This window comes from Zonotrichia leucophrys, chromosome 1 (genome assembly GCF_028769735.1).
Source record: "Zonotrichia leucophrys gambelii isolate GWCS_2022_RI chromosome 1, RI_Zleu_2.0, whole genome shotgun sequence".
NCBI lineage: Eukaryota > Metazoa > Chordata > Aves > Passeriformes > Passerellidae > Zonotrichia > Zonotrichia leucophrys.
In genome coordinates, this window is record NC_088169.1 from 82913452 (window position 1) to 82935305 (window position 21854).

Below are 21854 nucleotides of genomic sequence, written 5' to 3' on the forward strand. Positions count from 1 at the left end.
TTATTGCCAATGCTATGCTTTTAATAAGTAAAAAAACATCAGTCAGATCTACTATCAGCTAAATTCATGACTCAACAGGAAAAAAACTGCACACAATTTTGATGCAGCACTGGCCTTATTGACTGGAGAAAGTGCTGCTCAAAAAGCCTTGCTCTGTTCATGGTGCACTGCACAACAAAACAAGTGATGCTGCTAGTTCTTATCAGTCATACAGTTCCCTTGAGTTCTCTCAAAGGAAATGAAAAACACAGATTTCAATACTGAGGAAGGGAAGACAAATTTACATTTTATTAGATCTTATTACTTTGACTATACCTACCAATTTTTATTGAAATATTTTCCATACCCCTTTTCAGGAACCTTTCAAAATTAATGAAATGGGGATTTTTTCTGATTTTACTGATTGCTTTTTCTTTTAAAACTTCAGCACAGTAGGGCTATTAATGCCTTTATCCTTTGATATTGGTTGGCTGTCTTCCTTTACCAAAACACAGGTATTTCCATTTCAGCCTGTCTTCTAATTAAAAGTTCACCTTATAGATTTGATCTGCAGCTGGATTCATTGCCTTAATATCACCACTGAATTTATTTTCTTTTGCTTTATTACTGAATATAACTCTTTCTCCATGTGTTGCACCATTTGATACAGCCCTCATTTTGTGTTACTTTACCCCAAAAAATATATCTTCCTTCCATGATACCTTCAGGTGGCTAATAACATATTCTGCTTCTAGTCACAGGGAATACAATTCCAAGCCAAAGAGGTCTCTACAAGTTTTAGATTCAAAGAATATCTTCCTCCTAATGAAAGAGATGTACTAAAATAAATTAAGCTATTAATGAGCAAGAAGGACTATGTATCCTACTGAGATGTTATTCTACCTGCTCCCTTAAAGCCTCTCCTTGATTCAGGAAGTGTCATCTTGGACCTTCTTGGATGGAAACTTCTGCAACTTCTTCTAACCACTGAAGAAAACCCCAAGCAATTCAACACCTTTTGAAAATAACCCCTCACAAGACTTTGAGGAGCTTTATCCTGCACTGGATTTAACTGCATTCTCAAAAAATTACCTCCCTGTTATTTTGACTGATGTACCCTGAACTAAGCAGGACTATCTGTGGCACTTTTTCAAGTTCCCCGAGGTCCAGACTGAGCTAACATTTTGGAAAATGTTGTGTGTACACATTTCCAAGAAGGAGCAAGGCATGTGCCTGCAGAATTTCACATGGTCGGCCTTGGCAGCACAGTGTGAAATCTTGGAAAAGTTGGACACATCTCCTCAGCCCCGGCATCCAACTTGCACAGCCATGCTCACCCAGCAGAGCAGCTTATGTCTCATTAACCTTGATAGCTCTGTAGGAACTACTGTTTTGTACAGTGCAGACACATTTCAAGATATCTTTGGCTTTTAGGCACGAAGTGACTCTGTCAAGGTGGAGAAAAAAATGGAAAAAGAAAAAAAAGCAAAAAAAAAAAGCACTTCCCTGCCTCAGAATCCTCTTTCTTCAACATATATTTATGTGAGATGTTGCAAAGGAACAAAATCTACTTGCTATTAATAGCTAAGCTAATTCATTTAGCTATTTTGTCACTTCAGGCTAGTGGTGGAAGACCATATTTTCAGACATTTCATATATTTATTCAATTTCAACAGTTCCCCATCCAAAATCATTGCCCTGGGGCATTTGCTACTCATTATTTTTGCTTCAATTTTTTCTTGCTTCTGCCTTTTACCAAGTGTAGTTCCATTTCTTGGGAGCTGAGCATATTGCACCGATGTCTTAAGCTTAGCTTGCTTAAGACACGAGCTGGCATGAAGAAACAACACAGAGTTGACCAGTTCTAGGCCTGGCAATACTGGGAAGGCAGCCTGATAGTCTCAGCTAACCCTGTAACTTATGTTGGGTACACATTCCTCTTTTCCAGACTTGTAAATGATGGCAAATGGTTCCTACCTGCCTTCAGCTGGTTTATAAATTTCCTCCTGAGTGTCCCACCTGTCAGCTACAGGGCTCATGTGTGTGCTCCCAAACCCCTTTCAATAAAATGGATGGGATTATTTACAGTAACCTGGCTGAGCGTGACTGATCCAAAATGGAAAGCACTCTTGACACAAATATATGGATACAGAGCTGGGAGTACACTGGCGCAGATGGCATCTGCCCCAAAACTTCTTGCATGCAGAAGATGCCATCTTGTATGACAAGAAAAAGGGTACAACCCTACTTCATCATTTCCAGAAACAACAGCAACTTAATGCAACTAAGGAGGCACAGGATCCATCTGGGGATTATCTGTGAAACTTTTTGAAATAAAACTGAAAATGTGGATCAGTCTGACCTGCCCAATGTTCAGACAAGAATGAAAACAAGGAGACATTCCTTAATCAGGGCTCAAAATTCCCAAGTGAACTATGAAAACTTCCACAAAACTTCCACAGCTAAGACATTATATGCCAGTTTTGTACCATGAAATTCTGATATACTCAAAGCGGGAAGAGATAAAAAAGAAATTCCAAGAAGAGACTTTAGGGAAAAAAATTTCCTTACTGAAAATAGAGTGATCTGGAAGTTAATGTGATTGTATTAATTCCATAAATCAACATGAAAGTTGTAGCTTACAGTAAAAAAAACCCACCCACAAATCATTTAAAATCATCATAAGCCAAAGTAGAAAATTAAACAGTAGCAAGAATACCAATAGTACCAAAGGTAATTATTCATAGAACAGGATAGTCTTACAGACTACCAAAAATACAGAGATTAGAAAGACCATCAGTAACAAACAGAATCTTGGCAAAAATGTTATGAAAATAAGCATGGATACACTTTAGACTGAACTGTTTTGCATTTATGATTACTACGATTTCCTAACATTGTAAATGCCATTAATGAATGATTCACCCCTTTATTTCAATACCTGCAGGTAAAAAGCTGCCTCCCCCTGTAACTGCCCCTTTGCTACACTCAGCTGTGCTGCTCTTCCAGTCAAGGATATTTTCAGCCATCTCCTAAGGTTGTCTGGACCACTCTATTGAATTAAAAAAAAGGATTCAGCAAAGACCAGAAATAAAACTATCTGTTTTTACCATTAAAAAACCACCAAATCCTTAAAACAATCCCAAACAACCTAAAGAAAAAAGAAAAGAAGAAAATGGATAAAAATATTCCCACTTGTGTATTGATCTTTTCTAAGAGGCAGAATTGAGGGCAGCTGCAGAATTGCATTAGTTTGCTAGAGCTTCCTGATTAAAGGGAAATTACTGTTTCTCATACAAACAGGTAATAGGGAATGGCTCAGCACATTACAAGCTTGAATGAATTTAAACAAGACAAATACATATATTACCTCAGGGTAAGTCATGCTTCCTGCATCCCTCTCAGCTTATTACAGGGAATATTTTGAGTCCTCTGGAGTATGTTGTGCATTAGTCCACTAATAAGAAATGGAGGGTATAGTTATAGCCTGGATGCTCAGAAATGTTGTTTAACTTGAGCATCAGATCATGCAAAATTGGACTAATGTCTGAAAAAGCACTTTAATACCAGTAAATGCCTTGCAATTACCGCTGATATTGTTATCTCATCGTTCACAGAACCACCAAACCCCACCATTATGGCATAAAACAGCTGGAAAAGGTTTCCTTTATCAAGTCCAAGTGCAGCTTTTACAGAAAAACAAACCCTAAAATACTGTGCACAAACTGTTCAAATACTTTCCTACAGTAAGTTCCATTTTGGCATTTCCCAGCTGTTGGAAGGCCACTCAGAGCACCCACTCCTCAAATAGGTAGATCCATTTTTCTAGCTGAACACGGCTGAAGGTGGCTTAATTGGCTTTTACCCCAGCACAGTTCCTCTGTGCAAATTGCTCTTTTCCGTTGTACATCGATTCTCACGGCAGATTTAGAGAGAAAACACAACTTCACCCACCCATTTCCGTTTTGCTAAATAAACAAGCCAATCTTAGTTAACAAAGAAAATGTCAGAGTCAGTTCTTCAGGAAGCAGATCCCTGCTGTGTTGGTGAGCCACGTTACAGACAAGGCTTATAGATCAATAGGAAATGGAAGTGCTGAAAACTTCCCACCTGATATCCAGGCTTCTTATATTTTTCTCATGATTGTGACAAACATCTCAGAATAAGGATGGCAACCTCTACAGCTTTTCCCAAGGACCACTGTTTGTTCTCTGGAGTAAATACATCATTATCCTTATGTTATTCGTTTATCAGTGGTTTCCTTACAGAAAGTCAGTTTAATGCGTATCTATCTATCTATCTAGCTAATCTATCTAATCTATTTATCTCAAGCTGGTTTCTCCAAAGCTCTCTGACTTTCTGCTTCCTGCTTGTAACTATTTAGGATGATCCAGGTAGGGAAAAGCAGCGGATCAAGATGATCCAAGATGCTGATGCTTATGATGTTTATGATTAAACAGCTTTTAGCACTAGAAATGTCACATCCATACAGCTTTCAGAGACAGTTTGGACAGGAATGATCAAAACCTATAAACACTTCAGAATGTTTTTTGACAATGATGAATGATTTAAGTTTCCTATACACACTCTTCCAAGAAAGAGATGTACTCAGATCAAATGAGAGAATCAAGTGAGATCATCTGGGAGTGTATTACGGTCTGGGATTTGTGATCAAGTTCCTAAGTGTTATCTGTGTTGGGACAATTGACTGCACCTTCTGAAGCAAATTGAGAGGATTTTGCTTAGACTGCAATGCTAAAGGGCTGTATCAAATTGCACTGCCAAGCATTTTCCAAGGACAAACAGGACTCTATTACATGGACACCAGGCACCAGAAACTTTCAACTGGAGCATGGGCCTGATTTCTCATAAGCAATAGGGATGAAAAGGCTGCCAGTGAGTGAGCAGAAAGTCTTTGGGGAGGCTCTAAGTCACAATTAGATCTTTTTACAGATGTTTGCTAATTGGTTATTAAAGATCTTCAGAGATGGAGATATATCAACCACCCCAAACAGTCTATTTTCATGGTTCACTCTCCTGTCTGCAGCTGCATTATTTCCCTAATGTCTCATCTTAAGCCTTTTTGGTGCTTTTTAAGACTGTTCATTCTAATTCACAATGAATACAAGAAAACAATACAGCAAACTGAAATATTTCAAGATTAACACTACAGTAAAATTACAGAAAGTAATGAAAAAGAGGAATGCAGCTAAACAGGCAAGCAGGGATGGTTTTGCAAAGGTAAACCTTTCGAAAAAGTCTGCAAGTGTCAGAAATGAGACCTTAAAGAAAATTACTGTGTATGAATTGGGACAGATGAAGCTCATTACTGCCTGTGGCCTACATGCTATAAAATGGGTTAGTATTGCTACAGAAACCTTTTTGGTGTGTCCCTGTAATTAGCACAAAAGTACTATTATTGTAATTAACTGAATCCCCTAGTACCTACTGCAATGTTCATGGCTTTAAGCAGGTTAATGTGAAAATTAATTTGTGCTAATTTACACAAGATCAGTGACACCCAAACCAATCTGGCTGCAGCAGCAAATTGTGAAATAACAGTATTTTCCTGTTGGCTTGCACAAGGTACTGAAGCTTCAAGAATGCCATATAAACCCATCTTAGCTTTCACTTGTGATAAAATTACTGTGACAATTTTCCATCTTCTCGGGATAAATGTATTGTGAGACTCACTCCTAAGTGGATAAGTCATGTACTAGCTCTTGACATATAAATTAACAGGATAAAAGATTTGGGCAGGTTCTTTAGCCTGGCCAAGGGGCTGGCTGGTCTCAGAACAGACTGTGCTCCAGGATGAGTTACCTTTTCATCTCGTTTGACTTCCAGGGCAAAGCATATTGCTGCATGCACACAAAAAAGAAAAAAAAAATCTTTTGTGCACAAAACCTTTAGTACAAGAGATTGTAGGATAATTAAGAGGGACTTGAATTTTTCTCAACTTAGTCCTGGGAAAGATAGGAAAATAATAAGAAACAACTACCTGGAGGACTGAGAGAGAACATAGTTGAAGTCAAGTTAAATCAGAGAGTGGTTCAGTGTTAAGGGACAGAAGAGAGAAGACAACTTGTTTTTGTTCTTGTTACTTTTTATTCTTCCACTAAAATAAAACAAATTGCACTGGACAGAAAATTTCTGTTCCCTGTTAGCTTTAGGCTGGAGAAACATTGTCATCACCTGTCAGTGCAATAGAGAAAATTAAGCCTCACAGCTTGAACTAAATTGTCTTGTAGCTGTGACTATTGTTGCACTTTCTGGACAGTGACTGGCTATGCTAGGAGTGGCTAATTAGGGCTTTCTTGCTCTCTTTTCTGCAGTTGGTGTCAAATGAACTTTTGCACCTTGCCTTCCTTCAAAGGGATGCAGTCCCACATGAGTGGTTGTTCTGAGCACCCAGAACCATCACTCCTTCAGCTCAAGGCTGCTGTCTTTGGTCATCCTCCTGCAGATGTGTGCCACCACAACAACGTGAGAGCAACAGTGGAAAACCTCACAATCTCAGCACATTCCTGGACCCCTTCTTGTTTTCTGGTCTCGCCCATGACCTTGAGGTAGGCAGATGACGGCAAATCATAAAGGTCTAGTTCAGCCTGTTGGGTTTATTCTCCTAGGAACCCTAAAAAGAAGCTTACCCATAGCTCCATTCAGGGCCACCATCTTCCAGAAAACCTTTTCTCCTACTGAATGCAGAAGAGCCTGGTGGACAAAATTTCCTTGTCCTTGCCAGTAACAGCAGGGTTTCTGTCCTGTCTGCTCAGCAGAACAAATCAGAGCCCAGATGTTCCCTCTTTTGATCCTTTCTGTTGCACCCTTAGTATACAATGTCATAAAACTTCATTTAATGGTAATTAAATGAATTAATGGTAATACAAATTATGTGTCTCCCCCCCCCACAATCAGTTCCTATCTGTTGATGGGACAAAAGTTAAACTTCAGCTCTATTTTTAAGGAGCATAACTGTGGGCTCAGTCAGCTCTGACAAGGAGATGGATACAAGTGAATAGAGGTTTCCTTAACAGCTTTCCCAGCTCCTGCATAGCAAGGAAGGCATCAAAGCTTCAGGTTTTCCAGTCCTTCCACCCCCTTTTCTGCTCCCTGGGCTCATCTATAACCTCATCAAAAGCTGAGCATCCTCTCTGCACCTCCTACAGCCCTCAGTACACAGGGGCTGGTGAGTAACAGTTCTTCTCCACTTGCAAGCTGCCCAGCATATGTCAGTGTGCCCTTGCCTCATTCTTTGCCTGACAGAGTGGCAAATCTCCACATTTCTTTCCTTTCAGTCTTCTGCCTCACCTCTCCACCATTCCTCATAAATTATCTGTAAAACAGTTTTTAAAGCCTGCTTTCTCTTCCTTCTCTTCAGCATGACTTGTGTTTGTTTTCCTAAGCCCTCACTGTCATATCCCCTGCAGATCTGGCAGGATTATGAACTGTTTAAGAACCATGTAAATTTAATTCTCATTTTTATATATTAATATTTTTGTTTGTTTGTTTTTAAAATTTGTTTCCCTAACTTCTGCCAGGCATCGAGCTTATTTGTTCCAATTTGTGTCCATTCTTACATTAGATATCCACCTGAAGAGTGGCCCATGATGATTTTAGGTGCATTTTCCTACCATTATTTTAATTTTCCTTTTCACAAGGTCGCTTAGTTGAAAATCAAGTGAGGACAAGCTAAGCTGGGAGAGAAAACAATAAAGTGAATACAGGGCAGTGAAATCACCTCTTTTTTCCCTAAAATGTGATGCTGAGCTCTCTGGAAGCCAAGTAAATCACAGTGGTTTAAAAATTCAATTTTTTAATACTGTTGAAAAAGGAATGTGTAAAACTGCAAAGGACAAAAATAAAGTTTTGTTTTCTTCTTAAAGGTAAACAGAAAACAGATCATCTTGCAATTTCAAGCTTAGAAGACACAAATATGAAGAAGTCCTAATGACACTGCAAATACAGCTTTAAAATCTCTTATAGTCAAATCTCTTGTAGTCAACTTTCAATGGGGCGCAATAGTTCTGTTCATTACAAAAAAATATGTGTCTTTGAAATTATGGGCCTTGTTTGACTTTCATGTGTTATTAGCTCTCAGTGGAACTGAAGCATTGAAATTGATTGTAATGAGACATTTGCAGACACTATGACTGCAGCAAGCCATTCCTGTTTGGAGATGGCTGGCTCAGGAGGCCTCTAAAAGCATCCCAACAGGGAGCAAGGATCATGCACTGACAAAGGGAAACAAAAATCAGCTTTGGAGAGGTCTGCCATGCAGCTGGCATTGCTGTGCAGGACACGCCAAGCGGCTGCTCTGAAGGCAAAGGAGGGCAGCACCCTTCAAAGGGTGGGAACAGATGCTGAGGGACGTGCTGGTTAAATGCACATCTGTTTTCAAATATACACATGTGAATTTCTGCCAGATGCTAAAACAGAAAGAATTAAACTCTAGTTGAAAACAAAACAAAACAGAATTAAGGCAGAATTCTCAAAGCAATAATAATAAAAATAATAACAATAAGAACTTACATCTCTTTCTGATACCAGGGTGCTGAAGGTGAGTCTATTCTGAGAACTGTAAGACTTCTTATCTTGTGACTTCTACCTCACCTTCTTCATCTTCAAAAGCCTCTCTCACCCCTGTCAACCTTTTCTACTTTCTGCTACAGTTTAAATACAATTCAGTGACAGACTTATATCAAAGACTCTATTTCTCTTTTCTCCCCTCATCTTTCTCCATTTCTTTGCTATCTAATTATGCCAACAAAGTGGAATAGCCTCTCACCCCGTTTTCATGAAGCTTGTACGAATTTCATAGCTCTAAGACTGTTGTCAAAGCTTCATGTATATACAGATCTTTTTGTTTATTCATTTCTAGTGCTTGCGTAACCTAAATTTCTAAGGCAAGTAACCTGAATAAAGGATTATGAAACACTCTGAAGAGAAACCATTGCAAATGTGACAGCTGCTAAGAATCACTATGACTTTCCTAGTCCTCCTTCCCCTAGAGGTTACTATTGTTGCTGGCTGTGCTCACGAAGGGCAGAAAATGCCTGGAGAAGACAGATTTGCCCTTTGGCAGTTTGATGTCTTGCTGGAAAGCTTGTCAACCTTATTTACATTTTAATTTGCATGCCAGCCTCTACAAGGTTTTATATTCATATTCTGCTTTAAAGTATCTCCTTGACTATAATCACAATGACCTTTACATGTCTTTCCCCATTACCCTCTGGGCTGCAGTCCCTGCTCACTGGGCTATCCAGGGACTAGCAGCAAGAAATGTCAGGCCAAGCATGGCATTTATCCAAACAGTTGGCTGCTTGTAAGGTAGACTTTTCTTACTTTTAAAAAAAAACATTATTTCCTGTAGGAGATTAAAGAGCAGTGTGGGCAATGGTCACATCCTGCTAAAGGAGAATGGTGAGGGAAAATCCCTTTCCTGTAAGACTGGAGCAATACTGGCAACGTGCATCACCTGACAGTGGCTACCCTTGGGAGCAAAGAAGGCAGGAGGGATGAAATTGTGAAATTGGGGAGTGACTGATTACTACTGACATTATTTTTACCATCAGACTGACAACAGAACTTGGCAGGATTATGCTCCTGGCTAGTTAAGAGAAGCACTGCCATAAACATGCCGTGCTCCAAATAAATCAGAGCATAGGCACAGAAGTATTGTGCATGGATTAGCCCCCAGTCTGTCAGGCTGCTACACAAATGCATGGTTTTTCTTACATTCAAAATCATGCCAGCTGAAAACATATACAGATTATTCAAGGTTTTATGGGTACTCTGTGGCACCTTTCAGTCATTACAGAAAAGACTTTACTGAATGTATTTTAATCAAAGCTTTCAAAGCTGCTGAAGTATCCCTGCCATGGAGAGTGGTGGTTTTGTTGTCACAAGCGAATCCTGACTTTCTGATGAATTCACCACTTCAGGATTCACCACCAAATACAGAAGCATCCTCTTCTCAGAGCTACAGGGAACACTTCTGGGGATATGGTTATCACAAATAATTTCAGATTCCATAACTTCTACATTTCTGATTAATTTTGACAAACATTTACTTATAAAAAAATTTTTGTATCCTGTGACTATGAACAGACATTGTAAGAACGAGGCCAAGGTGGGTTGTACTGGTCAGGTAAAATGAAATACCATATCTTGGGTGAAGGAGGACATTTTTTCCCTAGGTCAGATTGCAGGAACAGTAACACTGGATTTTTGTTATGTATCTGCTTTCTGGGACTATATCTGAGTTTTATTTACTGTTCCACAGTATCACAAGGAACCCAATTTCCCTTTCTCTTGAGTATCTACTTCAATGCATCATCACAGAATCCCTAACTACATAAACAGCACCGAGCCCAAGTTGGTGTTTGCTATTTTTTCCAAAGAAATAAATGGAAGGATCATCAGGGCAACATCTGAACTTTCAAGAGTTAATTTGAAGTGTTCTGTTGTTAGTGGTGCAGCCTTATCAAAACAGTGGTGAAGAAGGTTAATGCATTACATATTTGTGTGGACAGCAATATTTTCTTCACCTCAAGGCACATAAAAGTCCTGTCCAAGATAATTCTGAATTCTGCATCTCCTCAAATCTGTAGATGCAAACCAAAAGTATAGGCACTGGTCCTTTCTGTTCTGTAAGACACCATGTGGCCACAACAAGAGAAAAGAAGCTATTTAGTTTTCGTTTTTGACTGCTCTGATTGCTTGACTGGTCTACTCATCCCAGGCCAGAACCACATATCACATGGATTTGTCATTGCAAGCTGTGCTTGCTTTATCAGGGGTAGAGGTAATTTTCTTCATGGTGGCTGGTATGGGACTATGGTTTGAATTCTGGTTGGGAACAGCATTGATAATACAGGAATTTTTTCATTACTGCTGAGCAGGGCTTGCACAGAGTCAAGTCCTTTTCTGCTTCTCACCTGACTCCATCAGTGAGGGGGCTGGGGGGGACACAGCTGCGCCAGCTGACCCACCTGACCTAAGGAATATCCCAGGCTACCTCACATCATACTCAGCATGTAAGCTGGGGGAAGAGGGAGGAACAGGGGAAGTGAGTGAGCAGTTCTATTGGACTAATTTGCAGCTGGGGTTAAACCATGACACGACATCAAGGAATACAGATCCAAAATGCCATAATTGCTGGTGGATGACACCACACCGACCATCAGTCTGGAAATTCAGAGCTGGAGCTTTCTGTCAACCTCTCTTAAGCTCGATCTGCCACAAATACTTACCCTGAGTAAAGAGGGCTGACCTGAGAGTACAAACTGGCCTGGCTACGTGATAGTTGACACTGAGGACCTGGGAAAGAAATGGCCACATGGAATGCTGTGCTGATGTCCCTATTTTAAGCCTTGTCATTCTTCATCACAATTTCATGACACAGTTTTGAAGTCACCAGCATGGACAATGTCAAAAGAAATAAAAAATTCTGGAAGGGATGTGATAAGCAGCCTACAGCTGAAAGAAACCAAACTTCTGAAGAGGCCCAGGATCAAAGGACACGGTAAATGTCAGTTGGATGGTACTTCTGTCATGTTACAAGACTCACTGCAGCAAGTACAGGAGAACAAGTTCTGCAACAGATCAGAGCCAATTATCAAAGTAATCCCATTTGGCCATAAAAATTTCTAGTCATTTAATACTGCTAAGCCTTGTTTGTAATCACAAAACTTAATGAGAACAACTTACACTGAAAGGAAAGAAGGCAAATCTCTGGAGTAGAAAGGCTGCTAAAGAGGACGCTGACAAATGCAAGCAAATTTGAGGTTTTACCTTCTTTTATATAGGCCATACCCTATTCATAGAGGATTTTTCTTTAATCAGTCAACCCAAAGCTGCAGCCAGCTACAAGATTATGCAAGCACGCTTTTGTTTTCACACTCTGTGCCATGTAGGCAAGTCTCCCAATTAAGAAAAGGTTTCTTTTGTTTGCATGAGATTCTGTTTAATTTCCGGCAGGCAGATTCAGAAATAATTACCATCTATATAGAAGGATGAACAGCAGTCAAACCCAGAATTCTCATTACCCGCCAGAATTTCAAAGTAAACTTAACTTCTAAGCAAGGATTTGGCAGGTCTGAACAAAAGGGAAAAGGTATTGGATGAAAGTAGTGGTGTCTAATTTAAATTCTGAACACCAAGAATGATATTTCATAGTGTCCAGGGCCTCAAATCTGGGAAGAGCCTGAGAGTAGTCTCAGAATTTTGAGAAGGATTTACATGTCTTTTGAGCAGTCTGGCTCCTCTTTGCCACATTTAAGGCATATTGGAGGTCTCAAACACTAGAGAATGGCTTGGTCAGGTGAGGACAGTAGTGCCATACGTAAAGGATTTCAGCCAGTTTACATTCCTGATGGAGGGACGTAAAGAAGATGGTTCTCAGTGCTTCTCAGCAGTAGGACAAGAGGCACTGGGCACAAACTGAAATACAGAAAATTCTATTTAAACATTAGAACAAACATTTTTATTCTAAGCATGACTGAATAGAGGAACAGGTTTTCCAGAGTTGCAGAGATATTAAAAACTTGACTCTACATGACCCTGAGCAACCTGCCCTTGTTGACCCTACTAGAGTGACTGCTGTTGGAACAGATTATCCAGTTACCTTCCAGCTTTTACTGTTCTGTGGGTTTGTGAAACAATAGCTCTAATTCTCTGTACCTATGCAAATGTAACATATAAGCAAAGCTCCTTCTCCTCTTATGCTTAGGAGCACAGAGCTGGTGAAACCCAAAGGCAGGATAATCTATGGTTAACAACTTCAGCCCTTTAGAATGCAAAGATTATTAGAATAAATAAAATATTACACTTAACTGTATTAATGTCCCCTGGCTGGCATTATTCTCCCTGGTGACAGTGCTATTGAACAACTGGGTAGAGCAATATAAAGGTTTAATATCTGGCTACATTTAATATTGAACTCTGATACAGGCAGTGCCCATAATGGCTACAGGTCTGTCAGCATTTTCAAAGTTTTATAACAGCCATGAAAACTCATGGAGTATAGAAATGAGTCAACCAGTACTTATAATTGCTGGCATTTAGCACCAGAGATGATGACTAAGAATCTATATTTGAAATACCTGGAGTTGGTGGAGTCCAAATACAAATCCTAGGGAAAATCAACTAAGTACTATATTTTTCTGAATTAAATACACTCAAATGTGTGCAGCTTGTAGAACTTTTAGGTGAGTGCTTAAAACCATATTTATTCACACACACACCACAAACATAGCTGGTCATCATACAAAATGAGTATTGTTTTGATTTGGTTTTCCCCTAACGCAGAATATTGCCATGTTTGGCATTCATCTTCCTACCCTTTCATCAGCAGAGGTGGCTGCATTTCACATTTCAGAAATAACGTTTAGGGAATTCCCTGAGGCATAATCTTCAGTGGCAGATGTCACGTATCTCATACTCTCAAATGCAGTTTGACAGCATGCAAGTGGTCTTTGCTTTCTGCATTAACCAACCTCCAAAAAAATTAGGTTGAAACAAAAATTCAGGGAGTTAGAGTCATAATGTCTGAAACGTGTCTCTGAGAAGGAGCTCACAACAAAACAGATGTCGTAAGATGATACATTAAATTTATTTTTATATGGCAGTTTATGTAATTCATCTGAAAGAGGATGGATCTTACAAATCACTTGTTAACATAATTTAAAATTATCCAAAAGAATCCCGATGTGTTTCACAGAATTCAGTATAAACTCCATATATTTATGGTATCCATCTCAAGGCTGTCAGTCACAGTTACAGATGTGCTGCAAGTAAATCAAAGGACAGAAGAGTGGCTAAATTAAAATAATGCTTGACCTTCAGGCTGAGCAGATTAATTTAACTACAACTTTGTCTGAAAGACCTACAGAGAGTTTGAGTCACAGTCAGCAGGAGACAGATCCATCAGAAGATGAAAGGCTGAGTCAGGTCTCACAGATGTTGACCCAAGGTTAAGACACACATTAACTACCCTTGTGTTCTCAGGCTGGTCTTTGAGCTACAGGTTTTTAGTTATATGCAAATGGTGTAAGAAAGATCCCAATCAGGCTCTGGATGTTTCCACATCAGTGCTTACACCTTTACAGTTTCCATTTCCATTCAGTAACTGGCTTCAATATTTGCATTCAATTTATTCCCTTACATAAACGCAAGTATTTTTTTTTCTGTGAAAACCAGTAGATTAAATATGTTTCTTCACTGAAAAATCAACTTTTTAATCAAAATGCAATTTGCCAGTAGGGATACCATTTTTCAGCACAAATATTCTAACATTAATTCCTCCTGGCTCTCTTTTCTCCCTCCCCCAAATGACAGTTTTGGACAACTGAAACTGTTCAGCTCTGTCTACCTGTGTCTTGTTTGATTTCCCCCTCCACGCCATATTTATCTATGTCTTCAACACATATTTATGTTTAGGGCTACAAGCCTAAAAAAAACCCCCATATTTCTGGTATTCTGAACCTCTTATTGACATAAAATATCACTTATATTTTACCTTCATGTATACTTTAAAAATAACTATACCAAAATTCAGCACAATCCAGGATCTTAGGTATGGTAAACTAACACTGGGGAAAGATGTAAGGAGTAAAACAAAGAAGATGAAAGTGCTATAGTTGCATGATTCATAAGAAAACATATCAGCTAGCTGATTAATTTAAAATAAAACAAGTACTTGTAACTTTTCTTCCCATGTTTCAAATCTTGAAAACACCTCCTATGATAAATATGAATCAATAATTCTTGAGCAAACATATTTTAAGATTTGGTTGACAGGTCTACAGACAACTTCTATAGATTAAGCTTGTTTCTTCTTCTATTAAACAAGCATACCAAAAATAAACTGAAACAGAAAATTTCAGTCCATATTTTATATTAAGCATCTCAAACAATTGAGGAAAAATGTTGAATTTGAAGTCTTATGAATAGTGTAGGCCAAAAGCCGGACTAGTTCATGATTGGTATATAAACCTGAACTAAAATTTACAGGTGCACTTCAGAGTAATTCTACTGGAAATTTGCATAAAAAGTTGTAGTCCTTTCTGCTTGCTGTCTTCTGGCACTTGCTCTTTCCCTGCTTCAGATCCCTACATTCAATACCTACGCACCAAAATGAATTTAATAAAAACAAAGCAGAATTTATTTGCATCTCTGAAAAGATAGGAGAAAGCTGAAAACAAGTGGTTTCGTCTCAGGGGTCAGGAGCCAGTAGCAAGACATGAAAAAGTGAAAACCAAATCAGATTTGAGTGCAAAATTACACCACATTACCTTAAAAGGCCAAAATGTAATCGCTGTCATAAAAATATCCAAGTTTCTCATTAAAGCTGTTTCAGGTATCTTGTACAACTAGACCAGGCTACTATTATAATTCAAAGATGATAAAATTTGAACAGAAGTAGAAGAAACCAAACATGAACAGCAAATGTTTAAACTGCATTCAGTATTACAGAACACTTTATTTGAATAAGAATATTTTAGAATATCAACAGAAAATTTTATGGTTTTTAACTAACAAAGTGCAAAGAAATGTGAAATGAAATTAATTCCATACCTAGAAAACCTGTTTTGAATAGAGGAGTCCTATTTTCCCCTCCTCTCAAACTTGTTTCTGTGTTGGATGGGGACATTTCAGTGAAGTATCTAACACTTGTGGTTGTGCCTCAAAGAGCAGAACTACAGACCACTACAGGTAACAGCTGAGTTTCACCTAAGACCTAATAATTCACCTAATAATTTTATTTTACATTTCTGGATGACAGCCCAACCCAAAGCCAGCAGCAGCCAGTGTGCACTGTCATTTTTCTATGGAATGTCTACAGAAACACCTAACTGAGAAGGGCAAGGATAGTCCATGGAACACTGAGAGCAGATAATGGTTTTGCCTATTATCACTTCTCTATCTGAAATAATAAATTCACAAGGAACATTTTGACAGTGAGGGTCAAAGATCTACTCCTATAAACAAACTGAGATTAACAGTACTGTAAATAAATACAGAAAGAATAAAATACTATTTACATGAAAAAGTACTGTAATACTGTATTTATGTTTATACCTTCTTAAAACTTGTAGGTAGATTTTGTGAAAGAAAGTAGAGATTTTCTTTTGTGAGTAATATTTAATTACTTAGATACCACTAGTATTACTAGCTGCTGTGGATATTTTTTCCTACTTGGGGAACACAGTACTCAACGCAGCAAGAAATGCTTCTGAGAGTACAATTTCCTTAAAATATAGAAATAATTAGCAATATAAGGGAAAAAAAACCCAAAACAAAAACTCGCCACAACAAGGTGCATAGCTTAGCCTGCCTGGCTCGCTCACCCTTTCAGTTTCAGCATGTGGCCGCACACAACACAGTTAAATCAGTTCTTTATTATTTTATAATGTTAAAGGTTATTACCACAACACACAAAAGGGATAATAGCGGGTTCTTAAATTAGCATTTGCTTAGCTCAAATGCCACTGCACTAATTCCTTTCCTTAGAATCTAGCACAAACAGTATTGAAAACCATGCTTGCAGAGTGGTGGGCTTGGCTGTCTCCGGAACGGGACACATCTCCTCAGGGGAACAGGAATGGATCAGAAGGGACAGCCCATGTCTCACTCTGCCACTTTGCAGGTTCTTCAAACACAACACACTGACCACTGTGATGTAACGATGACATTAACTCTCAGGATTTAAAAAACTCTTGTCAATCCAGATTACTCTGCTGCCTGGCTAAAATAATAGGAGATTTCTGCTAACACTACAAAAGTATTCTGGGACTCTATCTGCAGTTTTATCAGGCTGACTTTTAAGTGAGCACATTGGGAATTCCCAAGTAGAAAGCTGTTGATGCCATAAGCATTTCCCTGTAGTACAAAATAAAATTTGTATTCATTATTAAGCTTTAGGCCACCAACCCCTAATTAGAACTTTGCACAGGACAGAAGGGAGTACACCACTGCTGTTCAGGCAACAGATGAATCTGCTGCAGAGGAGCATCACTCCTGTTGGCTTACTGCAAGTGGGATGACAAATGTTCTCCATCTTCAGCTATTCCAGGCAGGACAAAGAACTGAGGACCAGAGAAGCTGCAGGTATTTCTCAGAGCTCTCAGCCTGAAATCTGAGGAGATCCCGAGCAGCCACTTTCATCTGGGGCCACTTTCGTAAGAGAGTCTCCTCAGATTTCTTTTTTCTCTTCTGCACATGGTCAAGATGTAAAAAGATGAAAAGTGTTCACCTAGAGGAATGCACAGGGACTTCCAGAGCAGCTTTCTTGGGATATATATCCAAGTCCTGCCTGCAGGACCCAAAGCTGTAGGGCCTTTACCAGATATGATCCCAGATATGTGTTACATCCTACACCTCTGTTTATGGGCAGCTTCTCCATTGTAATGGGGAGACAGCTCTAGGAACCAGCACCCTTCTGACCATGCATGCCCCCTGAAAACATGGAAAAATTCCACAGAAAGCTGACATGAGCTCGGAAAGGAATCTAGATGAACACTTTTCATGTTTTTGGTCATCTAGACTACATTAAATGCCATTCAGAAAACAGACACTTTGTATAAGTTTATTTCAGTGTCATCTGGCTCCTCTTCATTTCTGGTGCTGAATTCTCCAAAACCATCTCTTCTATCCTGGAACATACCCTTTTCACCTGTGATGTTTCAATGACTGAGAGACCTGTTTGTCCATCTGGTAGCAAGGAAGGTTCTTTTATTTTATTTTACTTTTTCCCCCAGCAAAGAATACTACTAATAATAATAGCTCTTTTCTTTCCCCTCTTTTTAAAAATAATAGCATAATGCATCCAAATGTAAAGACACTAGGAGCCACCAAACAAAGCAAGTGCTTGAATCCACAAACAAACTGAATTGAGCATATGTGAGATGTATTTTGCTTACAAGTGAGCTTTTCATGGATTTAATAACTTGAATATCCCCTCCTGCTTGTAAAATCATATAACACCTAACCAAAATCTCTTCTGCAGGATTAGACCTTTACACGTATTTCCCTCACAGCACAAAGAGCAGACCAACATCAAAGGGCATGCTGTGTTTATGAACAAGCTCTCTCTCTGCTCCAGCTGCCAAATTTATTCCTGTAATGCACTGAGTGTTTGATAGTCCTTTAAAATGGAGTTTCTCTCCCTAGTTTTCTGGATGTACAAAAACCTCTACCGCTTTCCACTGACACACTGTCATCCTTTACTATGTTCTATCTCTTCCCTTCCATAAAGTTGCATTGGCTATTCCCAACACTGAGGATACTACATGGCTAACCTATAATTTCACCCATTTTTCCAGTGAAGGCCCTTTCCCTGAAGCCCATCATTATCATTGCCAGTGTCTGTACAGCTTTCTTTCACACCCGTCTTGAATACTGAATTCAAACCTGAGAATTTTTAAAAATAGCACGGTGTCACTTTATCAGCTTCCTCAATAAAAAGAGAGTTAATATATAGGTAACAGCTTTCAATTTTATGCATTAGATATTTCTGTGCTCAAGACTCAATATTATAAATGTCTTGCTCTGTTTGAAAGCATGGTTTGTGTACTGTGTGCTTTAAAGAGAAAAACAGAAGTGTATCAGAAGTGCATACAAATGTGTGAGTTTACACACCCCTGCTGCCATATCCAATCACTTTTTACACAAAGAGCACAGTCACACAAATACACAGTCAGATATTAGCTGTATTTACAGCAAAACAAAAAATAACTGTCCAAAAACTAATGCTGGCTCATCCAATAAACCATTTTGTCAAAAATGTTGACCAGAAGCTGCCATGGGACTTCACAGTAAACCTGAAGGTCGGTAAACAGGAGGTGTTTCAGACTAAAGGAAAAAGATAAAAAAGATCAATTCCTGAGCCCAGGATTTTTATCTAAGATATTTTTCCTGGGCATCTATATTTTATACAAAAGATAATGTGGGCTGGTTTCATCTGCAACCAAAAGGCAAAAACAGAGCAAGATTTCTCTTGGCGAGCAGATTTCTGCTACGGTCAGGAAGCCAACACACTCTTGGAGCTGTGGTGCAGAGTGTTTCCAGCAGGATGTAGCACCAACAACAGGGATGGATGCTCCCTGGACCAGCCCTAAGGGCATTTAAGACACAGCACTCCATGGAGAGCACTGCTGTTGCTCACTGCCAGGTGGGAGGCATGGATCATAGCACCAAACTAATACCCAGATAAAACATTTGTATCCTCCAGATCGAGATGTGAAATACAATTCCTAGTCTCTGTTGTTTTTCCTTCAGCATCCCTCCCAGGACCACAAAGGAGCAGTAGGCATGCACCCAGGATAAAATGGATTTTTGCCACAGCCTCTGGCTCTTTTCCTTGGTCTTATTTGGAGTGAACTTTGAAAAGCTGGTCTCATCTGTGCCCAAGCCTCCATACCACTGCCTGGAGACTGAAATAGTTGTCAGCTTTATTTATTGTGTAATAACAAATAGCGAGTCTGCATCTCTGGTTCCCACAAGAGCCCATATGCCCATATCATAACTTTCTCCTTTTAGGGTTGCTTTTCCTGTCCTAATTTATACTTCCTAAGTTACAGTACATACATTTACATGGTTAATGTTCATATTGCTGAGATTACACCATTGTGATGCATGCAATATAAATGCCTAGACAGATGGATGCAGTATCACAGATTTCTGAAAGGAGGAGAACTTGCAAAGCCAGAAGCTCACACTTCAAGAAACCCATTTGCTGGCACAGGGGTCACTGAAAATAGATCTGAATGCTTAAGAAGCAGTGCAATACTCTTAAATAAAGTAATGCTGACAAAGGTATACACTCTTTCCTAGAAATAGGCTCTAGTCTGTTAGGCTGCCAGGAAATAATTGTCACAAAAAAATTCTGCTCTTTTAAAATTTATGATTTATAAAGAGTAAGTGCAAATCTGCTAAGCAAAGGAAGTCAGTGGGAAAGGCCACTTTGCCAATAGCTTTTATCTTTAAATAAAAATTGATATTAAAATGAGATACCTTATTAATTAAACCGAGGTCAGTCCTGCAGCTTTGATGCTTCACATATAACTCATTAAGTGAATTATTTCTAAGTGAGAAGTCATGATACAAGTCTAAATCGCTACAGAGTAAACAATTTGGAGTGATACCAGGTGAGAGGTCTCTGGAAGAGAGTGTCTCCCTCCATGTATTAATAATACAGCAATAAGACAACAGGTGCCGTTCTGCCAAGCTCTCTTGATACTTAGATAGAATAAACTTGCTTCTCCAACCCACAGAGAATGGAAAAACAACCCCAAACCGGGTACAATCAAACAAAAGCAATGACTATAATACTACTGCTGATAAAAGAAAAAGTAAAATTGTTACTCGTGACCACTTCCCTCTCCTAGGGAGACATAGAGGTAATATATAGCAACCTTAATATTTCAGTTCCATAAATTCTGCTTTTCAATTCCTTTCTGATTAAAACAACAACAAAAAAATCGCAGGCTTACTGATTTTTAAAGGTTACTGGCACGATAATGTCGACATATTAACGGAGCTTGCTTGAAAAGATACAGAGGTCAAAAAGAAGCTAGTGGTAATTAGAGCAAAGAATCTAAAGCTGGTGAAATTCAAAAAGTCACGCAGACGCTACAGGAAATATACCTTTCTCTGCATAGCTGTGCTATAGCATGTTCCTACAGTTTGTTTCAAAGTCTCCCTTTGCCTTTCATCTTACACATATTTCAGCACTGTTGTTATGCAAGATGGGGAATCATTCATTTTAATGTGATACTAAGCATATTACCACAAAACCAGAAAGAAGCTACCGATTTACTGAGTATCTAATTAAAAAGCTCTACAATTCAAATTCTTTGCAGCCCCTCACTGCACATAAAAGATTTAATGCTGCATCTGAAAAGCCACATGTACAAAAAGCAAAGCATTTGTAAATGTTTCTGATATTTGCTTATTCTTTTCCTTCCTCTTGTTACAAAAGCCACAGCCATCACTCTCTTTAAGTGCTAATAAAAGCAATTTAATGACAGGTAGATTTGCTGGTTTGTAGCTTCTTTGAACCCCCAACACACTCACTAAAGGAAAGTAACTTTAGCTAGGAAAGAGATCCTCGCAGCACGATGGTGAATAATTCATCATTGCATTTTTCTTTTCATCTCATTTTGTGCTAGTAACGTACACAACTGAAAATATTGCAAAATCTAAAAACAACCACAGACAAGGACTTCCAGCAGCAAAATACACATTAAACTAGCAGGCAGGTTTCCCCAGCTTATATAATAACAGCTTTAGCTCGACAGAACCCCCATCACTCACCGAGGACTGAATTCACTTGAACAAAAGCGGAGCCCAGTCACCAAATGCAGCTTTGCAGGACTCTCAATGCAAGATGCTCCTGTCTGCTGTTCGGTTCACACTTGCCTTTATAACTATGCCAACCAACAACATTCAGCTGCTGAACCTGATGAATTATAAAACGGTAGCTCCCAGACTCTCATATTTTACATCACAGGGGGTGGTCATCCAGCATACACACTGCCTGTGTACATATATTCTGCTATAACTCATCCTGATAAACACATCAGTGCTGGCAGCAGTGACAGTAATTGGTGCTCAGGATGTACAAGCACAAACCAATAGAGCACACTCCCACCTTCTGCTCTGTGCAACATCTCTACCTGTCAATCACTGCACCTTGTTAAGGTGGAATGAGCAACTGCACTTGGGGGAGAGGAAAATCTCAGAGAAGAAACCATCTACCAACACAAATTCTGCTCTTAAACATATCTTAATGCAGTAGTAAATGTACCTTCAGTATCCTCTAGGTAACAATTTTCACGGGTTTTTTTTCCTAAATCTTCATAAAAATCTTC

The 21854-nt window shown here is 39.0% G+C and overlaps 1 protein-coding gene across 31 annotated transcripts in view; it reads right to left on the reverse strand.

Annotated features, from left to right (window-relative positions):
* DLG2 (discs large MAGUK scaffold protein 2) overlaps nt 1–21854 on the reverse strand; it is a 990031-nt gene that overhangs the window by 95743 nt on the left and 872434 nt on the right. Inside the window, exon 1 of one of the 31 annotated variants that reach the window (XM_064719728.1) lies at nt 21298–21639. The exons of the other annotated variants lie outside the window; for them this stretch is intronic. The gene's annotated coding sequence lies outside the window, so the exon portion shown is untranslated. Of the gene's footprint in view, nt 1–21297; nt 21640–21854 lie in introns of those variants that run through there. 31 annotated transcript variants of the gene reach the window in all.